The sequence below is a fragment of the Rhinatrema bivittatum genome, chromosome 7 (genome assembly GCF_901001135.1).
Source record: "Rhinatrema bivittatum chromosome 7, aRhiBiv1.1, whole genome shotgun sequence".
Classification (NCBI taxonomy): Eukaryota; Metazoa; Chordata; class Amphibia; order Gymnophiona; family Rhinatrematidae; genus Rhinatrema; species Rhinatrema bivittatum.
The window spans coordinates 270,311,805-270,326,054 of NC_042621.1; the positions used below are offsets into that span (position 1 = coordinate 270,311,805).

At 40.4% G+C, this 14,250-nt stretch overlaps 1 protein-coding gene across 11 annotated transcripts in view; it reads right to left on the bottom strand.

Moving 5' to 3' along the window:
- Positions 1 to 14,250, bottom strand: part of BTRC (beta-transducin repeat containing E3 ubiquitin protein ligase) — a 545,063-nt gene that overhangs the window by 486,057 nt on the left and 44,756 nt on the right. The window lies entirely within an intron of this gene.

The following is a 14,250-nucleotide window of genomic DNA, read 5'->3' on the forward strand; positions in this document are numbered from 1 at the left end:
GCCACTGAATCACTAATCGTTTTCTTTCTCCACCCTTTTGTTTCACAAGATTTTTGTATCCTTGCTTCCATGATATAAGCTTTTGCCATTTGTGTAACCAAACTTATCTCCAAAAAAATGCATTTCCACATTCATTAACCATGATTGTTCAACAGCAGTAAGACTTTGTGGCATTTTGTAAGGTCCCTGAAACATGACTTTAAACCAATTGCCTAATCTAGATGATATCCGCTCCTTTTCTTATGACGGCTGTCAATACTACTACTAGTCTGGTAAACATCTTGGGTAATACTGGCAAATAAAGCTGTACATTGATAAAGGTGGTCTTAGCAAATCAAAGATTTCCGATGTGCCACCCCCATCAAACAATAAAAATGTATCTTTTAGATTTTTTTTTGTCATAAAATTTATTTTGCTAAAGCCAGTACAGAGTAAGATTTCCACCTTGAAATGTGAAACATGCACACAAACTGGTTTAGAAATTAGAAGTGCAAAACTGCTCTGTTATCTTTTTGGTACAAGGACTAGAGTGAAATACACTTTTCCTTTTCTCTAAATCTAGAATTGAAATAGCAGCTCTTAAAGGTAAACTGCAGGTATTTTTTTTCATTTTTACTCTTTTCTTCTTTTCAACCAGAGATGAAAGCACTAAGCAGGACCAACTCTAGGCTAACTGGTGCCCTGTTCAAACACAAATTGGCACCTCCCCATCTCCCGACAGCAGCTCTGGCACAGAATTACTTCCTGCAGCAATGGCTTTAGCAAGGTGTACCTTTTCTCCAATACACATACACATTTTCCTCACTATCTACCTAGGACTAGTATACCCTCTGCTCTGCACTCTCCCTTTCCTACTTACAGGATAATTCTTCACCTACTATCACAGACAGAAGACTTCTTCCTGCATAGCATTCTTGAGTCTCTTGCTTACAGACAAAGGAAAGAGTATGAGAAGGAGGGGGCAGTGGCACTTTCTAAGAAATCTTAACTCCTGATAGTCATGAAAGAAATTTTTTCCCTGGGAAAAATTTCCCTTCAAAACCTTCTATCCTAGGGGGAGAGAGACGAGAAGTTTATGTCATCTGCTCCTATTTGGGAGCCTTCCTTCCGTCTTCCAGAGCTGCTGCTGGTGACGTCATACAGCAACGTCTGACCAGACCATATAACACCTGGGCCTGTGGTGCGTAGCTGCCAGTGTGTGTCGCCAAAGCCGCATGCCAAAGGGGTGCACCCCTTATAGAATGTTTTCTTCTTGCTGGTTTAATGCCCCTCTCCTCGTTTGATTTCTTTATTGGCTGTCTATGGGAAAGAAAAGTAAAGGGATTCTTTGACGTCTCCCATCTGGATCTGGCGCTCCTTCCTTTACAGCTCAACCATTCATTTCTGAATGTATGATACCCAAGAATGCCCAGCAATCTGGGGACTCTCAGCTTAGCACGTTTGGTGCTTATAGCAAGGGGGATTCCATCTCCCTCAGCCCAGATGCTAAAACTCCTCGTGGACCTCAAATGACCACCCAGATTGGGAGTGAGAGTCTTTTTTTTTTTTTACCCTATGAGATTATTGTATCTACTCCCAGTGTTGGGAAAACCTGGGGGGGGGGGGTCAGGATGGGCCATGCAATTTTGGTAATATTTCCACCTCTACCTCTTTGCCTTTGGTCACTTGTCCTGACTTTAATTTTACAAAGCCTGCAGTAATTACTATGGGCTCATTATGGTTGGCAAAATACACAACCAGGTAGTAGTGCACGATCCAAAACGTAAGAATCATGATGAGAAAAACTCGGATCTGATCAAGTTTCCCTGATAAGAGATCAGGAGTGGTCTTGTTGTCAATTTGAAAATCTGGACAATCACTCTAGGAAATTTAACTTAAGATTTTTAAATTTTCCTAAAGTTTGTCTCCTCTTAAAATGCTAAAAAAAAAAAAAAATTTATCTAGATATTTTCAAAATACCCACTGAACCTTTTCCATCTGTGTCAAGGGTTTATCATCTCCTTAATAAAACTAAAGATAAAGATGTTGATATTGAATATAATATTGCTGTATATAATGCAGGTGACAGTGTAGATTTAACTGCTGTTTCACAGAATTTACAGCTTGAAGTTAGTTCAAACTCTTGTTTTTGTTTTAGAAGCTGATAAAGAGTGGAAGTTAATGTACTTTCATTCAAATTCCTGTTTATTTTTAGGCTAAAAAAAATTCTATTTTTCCTGACATTGCCAGATCCACTCAACTTAGATGTAAAGAAGTTTCTTGCTTTGTGACAGAGTGCTAGTACGGGGCGCAACTTTTGCCTTGAAGTTTCCCTGTAAATGTCAAGTTAAATGGAATGAAAAAAAATCTGTGTTTTTTGACAATAGCTAGTTAGAAGGTATTCTTTTAGATAGAGAATTGCTATTAGCTATTAATTAGAAATCTAGAATTGTATATTGAGCAGTAAAATTTAATTCTTGGGTTGTTTACTTAAAATGTTTGGGGCGAATACTGAATGTGTATTGCTTAAATGTCAAGTGAATTTTGACATGTAAATCTAAATTTGAATAAAGAGAAAAAAAAATCAACCTTCTATCCTGGGGAAGTGGAATTTTTTAAATCAAGCTTCTTAACCAATTACTCTAAATTTCCTCTAAATAACAAATCTCCTTTGAATGACATATTAATTAAATGTGCCTTCGAGGAAGTATCAGCAGCCAATTCTAACCATTCTTTAGGCTGCCACAAATGCAGTGCTTGATCTTGCTAATAAGGCTGTAAAATCCAAAGTTGCATTACAACTAGGTAATTGGTGGTCACAATCATTAGAAGCATTTTCAACAGTTTAGATTTTGGAAGTCTTAGTTGTAAGATGTGATTGCAAACACAATCATTTCAATGTTGGTTCTGGAGAGATGGACTGAAACTAATGAGCCTGGATTGTATGTTTTTTTCAAGAGCAAGACAGAAAAAATTATTGCATTCAGCAACATTCCAGCAACTTTAAACATTTTTTCTCCAATGTATAATCAATTCCTTGTGCACACTGGATCTTAGATGCAGACCTTCTACTAGAAGAACAGTTCTTTTCCCTAGTTATTCCACATCAATCTTAGGAGATTGTAATCCAGCTAATGAAAACATTCAGACTCGTAGGATACAAAGATGAAAAGGTTTATCAATGAAGAATCTTAAGAAAATTCCATTCACTAAATACAATGGGCTTAGAAGTTTACAGACCCCTGGCAGTATTTGTAAGATGTGCAGCATTTTAAGAAAACAGGAGTGGTCAGAAAACACACATCTGTTATTTTTAATGTGTTCAAATCAAACTATTATGCATCTCAGAACAGCGCAATCAGTAATCAAGCCATAGCAATAAAGGATAAAATGGTGCTATGCGAAAGTTTACATATCCTTGAATGTTTGAGCTAACATCACTCAAGTTGACACACACAGGTTGAGATGGCAGTGCAGGGTAGGTATCCACAAATATGTCTTGTTTGATTGTAATTACTGTCTGTGTATAAATTGTCAATGAGTTTCTTAGTTCTTGAGAAACCCTTGTGTATTTTAACCAGGGCTGCACCGAGATGAGGCACAATCACTGATCACTGAGGTGCCAAAGCGACCAACCCTCCACAGGCAGCCAGCCTCAGATGGGGGAGGTCGGCACCGTAATCCACAGAGGGGCCCTAGCGAAAACAGTCCAATGACCGCTGCTGTTTTTCCCCAGTGCTGGCCTCCAAGACGACGCACCGATTCAAAGAACCAAGGCCCCGGTTCAGAGGAAATCTTGCCAGGGATGGAGCCTCAGAGGCTTCCACACAAAGAAGGGGTTTTGGATACGGAAGGGGGTCAAAAGAGACATTCCTCTGCTGAGGGAAAAAAAGAAGACTCCCGACCACTCTCCCGAAGTCTACTCCCCTCAGGGTCCGACCAGGAATGTAGTCCTAGGTCAGTCCAATGGCTACGGAACACAACCTGCTGTGTCTGCCCAAAGGGAAACATGTGCACACAGATGCCCAGATGGCAACTGGAGGAACAAGCCCTCTGCTGAAAATGCATGCTTAGCGGTACGCATGCAGTGGTATCCCATCCTGTGGACAGCGGCACACCTATGATACCATGTGCTGTGCCTGTGGATAGAATCCCACGCCCCAGCGAGGAAAGAGCACCACATGCCAGAGTTAGCGGCTACACCCTGCCCCATGACAAAGCACGGAGTGTATGACACCTCCCCCGCCAATGCTCCTCCGAACTGACGAGGAGGTTGAGGCTATGAAGGGATGATAGTGACGACAAGGAGAATCGAATGATAGCAAGCCCTTTATTAAAATGCCCGACTCTGGCTGAGTTTCGCTCCCTTGCACAGAGCTGCCTCAGGGGCAACTAAAAATGGACATACAAATAATTAAAACACATACATATAAAAAATATTACATGTATAAAAAACTGACAATAATCATACATTCACTTAAAATATGTCTCATAAAATAATTTTGTTTAAAAGACATAAAAACAAAATAAATACATATATATGTGTATAAGAATATGTATATACTTATGGATGCAATAAATTAAATGACAACATGAATGTATGACAAACATAAAATTAATATAGAACTAAATGACGAGGTAATACTCAGAAAAATGGAGGTGGTGACTGTGTCATATATATATGAAAATATAAACAATGGAGTCAATATTGGTTGTGAGTTGAATTGCAAAATCATATGTGATGCTTACTTCATTTATCCAGGACTTGATTTGATCAATGTGGAAGATATCAAATTGATTATGCCTAATTGAAAAACAGGTGAGAGAAAAAATGGGTATTCGAACAAAAAATGAAAAAATAAAAAACAAAAAATAAGGAAAATGATACATCCTGAAAGGATACAGATATAAAAAGAAATTAAAGAAAATTAAAAAATAAATGACAAATAAACAAGAAATCAACAATAAAATAAACAATAAAAAATAAAAAATATATAGGGATGACTAATGGGAATGGTATGTGTGTAAAGATAGTATATGGAAACCTTAATGAGGTCTACCTTCGTCGCAGATGAATTCTCTCTCAGACTAATAGACTTTCTCTTATCAACATAGCATTGCTACGTGATACCAGCGTTGGAGTAAAAAATGTTCCGTATATAGCAACTATATTGAACAAGAAATACAATGGTGTTAATAGTCAAGGTTCAGCGCTCTCAAACTGTTTGAAATAATGTCCTGCTATTGCACACGTCAATGTATGTAATGTCACTCATAAGAGACTAGCATACTATGGATGATCGCAATGAACGGCTTATTTCTGTTTTATAACTAATGACTGTGGTTGCAGGTAACTCTCAATACAAAAATACTGACTTACTATGAACTCAATATTTGCAGAGCTGTACAGATGACTTAAAGACTATGACTAGCATAATATGGATGAACACAATGAATGGCTTATTACTGTGTTTTAACTAATGACTGTGGTTGCAGGTAACTCTCAATACAAAATTACTGACTCGCTATGAACTGAAAAATTATAGAGCTGTATAGATGACTTAAAGATTCTTACTGTGGAGAAAACCGCTAATTTTGAAATTGCTGACTCGCTGAAGGCAAAATGTTTGCAGAACTGCATAACTGACTTAAAAGTGCATACTGTGAACAAAAGAAGGGGGTGACTGCAAAAATACATTAAGGAGCTAACTGATTGTGATGTGCAGAAGCGGTACTTACATTCAAACGAACGAGCCGTCTTTCAGCTAGTCAAGAAGAACGGACGCCGCAAATAGCGGTATTTATACAAAATCTCGCGATGTTTAAGCGATTTTTCGCGCCAAAATCGTAACAATCAAACCACTCCCATTTATTTAATTTTAAGCCAAGGATCTGCAAATAAACTGATGTTTGTAAATAATGTGATGCATACTGTATTTTTAGTTCAAGAATGCGATCATAACAAAGAATAAAAACTAATAACTACAACCTTCTAAAGAAAACTAAAGGAAGTTGAAAGAAGCTCTGACCCTATCAAGAGTTCTATTATATCCCGATGTGTTTTATAACATGATCTCAGAATGTATGACTTAAAAATAACAGTATGTTTGAAAATAAATAGATACATAAATAAATGTGAACTAATCACCAATATATGGTGTCATCCCTAAGAAAAAATGGATAATTACATAAATAGATAAATATAAACTGGTCAACAATATATAATGGAAAACTAAAAAATCAAGATACAAAACTGTAAAAAAATAAATAAAAATGACAAAAACATTAAAAGATGAAGGGATAAAAGATAATAGATCAAGATAATATAATTTGTAAATTGATTGTTAATAACCATATTGACTCCTAATTAAAAAAATAAAAAAATAATAAAGGTAATGACACAAAGTTCTTACAGATACACTCCCAAATCTAATTCACTATTAAGACCAAAAGGTGTCATCGTGTTAAATTCATAAATGATGACACCTTTTGGTCTTAATAGTGAATACAGTATGCATCACATTATTTACAAACATCAGTTTATTTGCAGATCCTTGGCTTAAAATTAAATAAATGGGAGTGGTTTGATTGTTACGATTTTGGCGCGAAAAATCGCTTAAACATCGCGAGATTTTGTATAAATACCGCTATTTGCGGCGTCTGTTCTTCTTGACTAGCTGAAAGACGGCTCGTTCGTTTGAATGTAAGTACCGCTTCTGCACATCACAATCAGTTAGCTCCTTAATGTATTTTTGCAGTCACCCCCTTCTTTTGTTCACAGTATGCACTTTTAAGTTAGTTATGCAGTTCTGCAAACATTTTGCCTTCAGCGAGTCAGCAATTTCAAAATTAGCGGTTTTCTCCACAGTAAGAATCTTTAAGTCATCTATACAGCTCTATAATTTTTCAGTTCATAGCGAGTCAGTAATTTTGTATTGAGAGTTACCTGCAACCACAGTCATTAGTTAAAACACAGTAATAAGCCATTCATTGTGTTCATCCATATTATGCTAGTCATAGTCTTTAAGTCATCTGTACAGCTCTGCAAATATTGAGTTCATAGTAAGTCAGTATTTTTGTATTGAGAGTTACCTGCAACCACAGTCATTAGTTATAAAACAGAAATAAGCCGTTCATTGCGATCATCCATAGTATGCTAGTCTCTTATGAGTGACATTACATACATTGACGTGTGCAATAGCAGGACATTATTTCAAACAGTTTGAGAGCGCTGAACCTTGACTATTAACACCATTGTATTTCTTGTTCAATATAGTTGCTATATACGGAACATTTTTTACTCCAACGCTGGTATCACGTAGCAATGCTATGTTGATAAGAGAAAGTCTATTAGTCTGAGAAAGAATTCATCTGCGACGAAGGTAGACCTCATTAAGGTTTCCATATACTATCTTTACACACATACCATTCCCATTAGTCATCCCTATATATTTTTTATTGTTTATTTTATTGTTGATTTCTTGTTTATTTGTCATTTATTTTTTAATTTTCTTTAATTTCTTTTTATATCTGTATCCTTTCAGGATGTATCATTTTCCTTATTTTTTGTTTTTTATTTTTTCATTTTTTGTTCGAATACCCATTTTTTCTCTCACCTGTTTTTCAATTAGGCATAATCAATTTGATATCTTCCACATTGATCAAATCAAGTCCTGGATAAATGAAGTAAGCATCACATATGATTTTGCAATTCAACTCACAACCAATATTGACTCCATTGTTTATATTTTCATATATATATGACACAGTCACCACCTCCATTTTTCTGAGTATTACCTCGTCATTTAGTTCTATATTAATTTTATGTTTGTCATACATTCATGTTGTCATTTAATTTATTGCATCCATAAGTATATACATATTCTTATACACATATATATGTATTTATTTTGTTTTTATGTCTTTTAAACAAAATTATTTTATGAGACATATTTTAAGTGAATGTATGATTATTGTCAGTTTTTTATACATGTAATATTTTTTATATGTATGTGTTTTAATTATTTGTATGTCCATTTTTAGTTGCCCCTGAGGCAGCTCTGTGCAAGGGAGCGAAACTCGGCCAGAGTCGGGCATTTTAATAAAGGGCTTGCTATCATCCGATTCTCCTTGTCGTCACTGTTACACAGCTCACTGGATCGGTTACCGCTTTGCTCTTTGTATGATGGGATGATGGCACAACTCCAGCATGGCTAAGGACTACACAGACAAGGAGAATTCTACCTACTATTGTCCAAGGCACTCTGAGTAGATGCCTAGTCTTCCCTGACCACGTATGCTGCACATCGTCACAGTAATTCCCAATGGAGTCAAGAACAGTGCAACAACTGCATTCCCAGAACCACTGGTACTCTGGGTAAGGTATGGTGGAGGGTGGCGATTTATGGTTTCGCTCCCTCCAGCACCTGATAACGCTTCAAGAAGTGGGCCCTTGAAGCTGTATCAGGAATGGTTCACATTCGATTCTCTCAGGGAATGACAGCAGCGAAGTCCCTGGCGACCAAAGGTGCCCATGGGATTTTGCGGTCATGTCCTGCAGCTTCCAACCACAGCCAGTGGTGCCCAGAGTGGCGACGGTGCCCATCTAGCCCATGGCACTTTCACACATCATGCAAAGCCACAATAAGGGCACCCAACGACTCTGCACCCAGAGATTCAATGGCACTTGATCGAACCATAATCAGTTTGATGGCATATAGCGCCATCCCTGACGCCACAGACACCCATATACAATGACCGCCCGGTGGCCCAAAGGAGCCAATGACTGCCAGCGCCATCAACTATTCCTCCTGGCTCACTTATTCACCCGAGGGAGTCGATGCTGCGAGCTCGATGGCCTCTCAAGTACTAAGGCTGATGAGAGCATCACTTGCGCCCATTAACACCAATGGTATATGTATACTGGTGGGGCCTCCAATGCTATGGTCCAATAGCCATAAGCCATGAAGACAGCACAGAGCTCCTCAGTGCCTCATAGAGGACACCAAAGAGCCTCGAGGGTATGGGACCACAGCGCTAGGATTCCCCAGCGTATCAGGGTGTCTCGAGCAGATGGTGACCCCTGCGTTCAATCCGTTCAAGGCCAAAAACCCCTGCAACCCGAGGGCTGCAGGGTCAAGTGGGGGTCTTAAAACGTCCCAGTGGTCGATAGTCCCAGGAACGAACAGGGCACTCAATGGTGAGCCCAGTGCCTGGACGGTGGTGCTCGATGTAATCGAGGCGGTAACGAAAGGCATCAGTGGCCCCGCACCTCAATGGCCTCGAGGGCATCAGTGGTATCAGGGAAGCACCCCATCGAGATGGCACTGAGGCCAAGTTCTGCACCTACAGAGGCCACGCTCTGCGATGACCTAGTAGATGGCCGCGGCATCAAAGGTACGCACCTTGACAGCATCGAGGGTCTGCCACTGCTTCAACCTCGACAGTCTCAAGGGTAGCTACGCATGTACTTTGATGGGATCAAGGGCATAGATGGCACCAGAGGTGTCAAGGGCCCTGCAGGCATCGAGTACCACAAGCATCAAGGGCACGCAGCATCAATGGTACCCTGGGCACCATGGCATCAAGGACACCAAGAGCACAGAGGACAGTGTGTCCTCGAGGCATCAATGGCATTGAGGATGTTGACTTGTGCTGCTGCTTCGCCACCTCAATGACCAAGCTGGTGCAGTGAGACTTCACTTCCACCAATGCCAATGGCTCAGAAGGCCTCTACGGCATCAAGGGTGTCCCCGCACCTCGACGGCATTAAGAGTGACCATGACGCTTGATGGCAGACCTGGTCCCCACCACTAGAGTTGGTGTGCTCCACCATCTCGGGGCGCAAGGAGTCTGCTTCTGGTGCATTTAACCCTTACAGTATCGAGGGTGATCATGCACCTCGATGGCGTCAAGGGTGACCAGGGTGCTCCATGGCAATCTCGGCCCCTGATGCAGTCCTATGGGGCCGCTGGTCAAGGGAGCAAGGAAGAAAGGCCCTGAGAATCTTTTTTTTTTTTTAAATACAGATTCAACATACAACACAGAGAGGTTGACAAAAACGCCGCCAGTGATTTGGCATTTCTCAACATCTTCATATACTGGGTGAGATTCGGAGCCTAACCTACAGATGACATGTCCAACCAAAAAGCCAGCTTCTTCGGGGATCAGTTGATTTTCCAATATGGGGACTAACTGATTCAAGAGGAGGTACTCAGTTTGTAGAGGTGGAAATGCAAGAAAAATGGCTCATTGGATCCAAGAGGTGCTTACCCAGTTTCAAATGCACAAAAATGTATGTCTCCAGACCATGGCTATGTGGTCTATTCTTTCTAATAAACGAGATTGTTTCAGAAGCCAGTCCCTTGTTGGTGGTCCAAATGTTTTAATCTGTTCATTGAGGATGTTGTCAAGGCCTTTGACTTTGCTAATCTTCCTATTCTTCATGACTTTTTCCATTTCTGCTACTGTGAACTGGTCACTTAAGTTATTCTTTTCTTGGTGTTCTTGTTGATGCAGTTTGTTTCAAAAAGTGTGCTATCTGTAATGCCTTCCATTGATCATTGCACTGTTTCTTGACTGTGGACCAAAGTATCACTACTATGGGTCACATATGTGTTTTCAATATGTTCCTACCATGACTTGCATTCATCTGCTAATCTATTAGCAAGCTCTTCTCTTGTTATGGTGATATCATCTGTTAAAGGATCAATTTCATACATTCAAATGCAATTGTCATATGGTGGTCAGGTCAGCCATGAGTTCTGGTGTACAGTTTGTTCTGTACCCTTTTGAGATGTATTTTCTAGCAGTGCATTGCATCAACAATTGCTGAATTGTTTGTAGTTTTTTGGGTTAGGTTTTATGTCTACCACCTCTTTATAAATGTATGCAGAAAAATTCATTAGCATTTAAGAAGATGAGACAATACTGTCAAATGTCACAACTGGATGGCAATAGAGCAGAACTGGGATATGGAACTGGATCCATGACCATCTTGCAGCATAGTGCTGTAATGTTGCTAATAAAGGTGACATTTTCAGCATCCATTGCTGAAGAATCTTGGGGTCACGAATCAGGATCAATTGGTTTGCTTCTACCCAGTTTTCCATTTTCGCTATGAAGCCTGTTCAGCTTGGCCAATGCTTTGGGCACAACAGGTTTTTTTTTATCCAGGAAAGCCCAATATTTATTAAGTGAGCACTGACAGTGCCTTACATGCCTTATCCCCCTATGGAGCCTCTGCACAGCACCGAGGCTATTGGTTAGTGGCTTTTCAATATACCTCATGAGGGAACTCATGCAGGACTCAAAGTGTCAAATTCTTTTTGTGAATAGCTGCATAGGCTCATACGCCATGTCATCAAAGGAATCCTAAGGAAAGAGGACTCCATCAGCTTCCTCAGTGCTTCTGATGCTGAAGGCAAGTGTGGACCCATTAGTATCTCTACGCTATTGAATGCATAGAAAAAATGTTAACAAAATAAATATATGTTGATACCTTTATTACTGGACTAACAATACATTTCTTTACTAGCTTTTGGGGGTTAACACCCCTTTTCTCATGTTCAACAAATAAGCAGATCAAAGAGAATTGATCATTCTATTTGGACACCTGAAAGTTAGTCAAGAAATGCATTATGTTAGTACAATAAAAAGGTATCACCAAATATTTGCTTTGTTAACCTTTATTTCCATGCATTCAAATAGATTAAAATGGCAACCAAGTTACTTTTCTTGAAACACTTTCCTGCTTCACCAGCAGACACCTTTAAAATATTAAGATTCTTTAGGAGTATCAAAAGGTATCCGTATAGGGACATTAGAAGGTCCTAAAAATTCTGGCTCTGCATCCATTACATTTAAGTTTGTAAGCTTTTGTGGACCTTGCAGGTGCCCCATCACCCATCACATAAGGCAGGCAAAAAAAAGATCTGTTTTTCATATCCTGGGCCTACAACCATTGCCCAGTCTCCCTCCGATGAATCAATTGTATTGTTATATCAGTTCCTGGTCCCAAGTGACAGCTGTGTGTAAGGAAACGTCTGATGATACACAAGAGTGCAACCTGGATGAGTTCCTGTCCTGGAATACCTAGGCAGCTTCCAGGCTCAATTAAAAGAGTTATGCTGTAGAGTACCAAGTAGGGATGTGCAGAGGGACGCCATACGTTGCACTCGTGATTCGGATTCATCGGGCAGCAGATATGTTGCATTCGGCCGTATGGCGCCCTGATGCGTTAATACGGTGATTTCTATTCGTGTCCCAGCTAAAATTAAAATTAACTACAACTCCCCACCCTCCTGACCCCCCAAAACTTACCAAAACTCCCTGGTGGTCCAGCGGGGAGTCCGAGAACCATTTCCTGCACCCTCCCACCCTCGGTGCCGGTTTCATCATGGTGCCGATAGCCTTTGTCACAGGGGCTACCGGTGCCATTGGTCAGCCCCTGTCACATGGCCATCGGCGCCATCTTGTGCTCCTACCATGTGCGGGGGCTGACCAATGGCACCGGTAGCCCCTGTGACATAGTATGGGCAAAGGCTATCGGCGCCATTTTGAGTACTGGCATCGGACGGCCGGAGTGCAGGAGGTCGCTTCGGGACCCCTGTTGGACCCCCAGGGACTTTTGGCCAGCTTGGGGGGGCCTCCTCACCCCCACAAGACTTGCCAAAAGTCCAGCGACCTCCTGCACTCCGGCCGTCCGATGCCCGCACATGGTAATGACAAAGGCTATCGGCGCCATGATGAAACCGGCACCGAGGGTGTGAGTGCAGGGGATGGCTTCTGGACCCCTTGCTGGACCACCAGGGAGTTTTGGTAAGTCTTGGGGGGATTCAGGAGGGTGGGGGGTTTGTTTAAATTTTTATTTAGGTGGCCGTATAATTCGAAGATTCGTGTATTCGTGGGGAATCGCGATACGTTTCGCTTCCCCACGAATACTACGAATAGTGCAATATACGTTGCAGATCGCCAATACGGCAAAAACGAATGCACACCCCTAGTACCAAGTTTATGGTGGGGGATATGAGAGGGGCCTAAATCAAGTGTCCTGTCATACCTAAAGAGTGATCTGGACAGAATCTAGTTTAAGGAGGGAATATCCCCACTAACGCCTAAATTAAGAACCATAGTCTATGTTTGTCTAAATATTTAACCTCCTTTGGAGTTATTTTTTTTTTCCACAGCCCTAGATCACTTGAGGCAGAATCCAAAGCTCAAAAGATTTACAGATTTAAAACACTTACATTCAAAGAATCGGGGACCTTTCTTACAGTTTTATAGATTATACAAATAGCTACAAATTAGCACCCACAGGCCCCAACATATGAGCAATTGAGATGGTTGCCTTAGGGACCCACATGCTGGATTTTTGCTGTTGGGAGTACCACGTATCTGACCAGTGTTCAAGGTTATGTTGCTGCAGTTTTTCCTGAGACCGGCAGAGGACTGGACAACAAGAACCACTGTAGGAGGAGGAGGGATAGAAGTATTTTGATGCAGCTTACATTTTGGCTGCTGGTTTCAACTACTCTCCCCAAGCAGTAGTAACCCACAATTTCTGATCACTAAGAACTGTAACAGAATAGCAACCTAATCTCAACATCTAAATGGATATTTCAACAGGTATTAAATAATGAGAACCATATTCAGGGGAGGAAGAAATATCTACTCCTTACGCCCATATAGATGTATTTAGAAGTTTTTAATATAAAATTGTAGTTCCTAATTTAAAAGACTGAAATTAAAATCAATATGTATTTGCTCAGTCATATTTCCAGAGTCACTCAGGGCATATTTTAGCTTTCAATTACGGTACAATGCAGCAACACAAAATATAAAAACTTGCTATTAAAGAGCAAAGGGTAATGGCTTTATGTGGGCGATCCATGGTTGGGTAATGTACAATTATTATCTCTAGTGCTCTATTAAGTATGTATAAAATATGGAAGTTTTCAGATAAAATTGTAATGTTTATGAATATTTATGGGATAGTGTCCAGTCTTGCAGAACTCCTTCCTCCACATTATTTATAACAAAATGCTTTTGGACCAATTTAAATACATTGTCCGTGACATGCGTCTTATCTACAACCACAATGAACAGATCTGTATTATTTCTACAGTCACTAGTATAGGGGTCGATACAATATTATTCGCGGAAAGCAGGCGCTGACTTTTCAGCGCCCGCTTTCTTAATGCAAGCATGGCGCCTGCAAGGGGGATGCCATTCAATACGCAAATTAGCGGGTCACGCGGTTACCAGCGGTCT